Source organism: Cucurbita maxima, unplaced genomic scaffold (genome assembly GCF_002738345.1).
Source record: "Cucurbita maxima cultivar Rimu unplaced genomic scaffold, Cmax_1.0 Cma_Scf00048, whole genome shotgun sequence".
Classification (NCBI taxonomy): Eukaryota; Viridiplantae; Streptophyta; class Magnoliopsida; order Cucurbitales; family Cucurbitaceae; genus Cucurbita; species Cucurbita maxima.
In genome coordinates, this window is record NW_019272064.1 from 745,262 (window position 1) to 745,516 (window position 255).

The window sequence follows — 255 nt, forward strand, 5'->3', positions numbered from 1 at the left end:
GGATCGAAATCCTTGGACGTCATGGAAATGCCAAGAAAATAGAGAAGTAAGAACAAGCTTGGGGAAGACTTGACTGTGATTGTTGTAATTTAGGATATTTTTATACATTCAGCGTTGGCTTCGTATACGGCTTTTTCAATCCGATTCTCCTTATAGATAGTTGAGGGGGGCAGGGTTCGGCCGAAGCCAGAAACATAGATGAAGGAAGAAAAGTTCTTTTTTTTCCTTCTTTTTTTTTTTTTTTTTTTTTTTTTT

At 36.5% G+C, this 255-nt stretch overlaps 1 protein-coding gene across 1 annotated transcript in view; it reads left to right on the plus strand.

Annotated features, from left to right (window-relative positions):
- The window catches only part of LOC111470995 (dual-specificity RNA methyltransferase RlmN), a 5,085-nt gene extending 4,857 nt beyond the window's left edge, over nucleotides 1-228 (plus strand). Inside the window, exon 8 of the mRNA XM_023116666.1 lies at nucleotides 1-228. This exon is cut by the window's left edge and continues 68 nt beyond it. The gene's annotated coding sequence lies outside the window, so the exon portion shown is untranslated.
- Nucleotides 229-255: the final 27 nt, after the last annotated feature.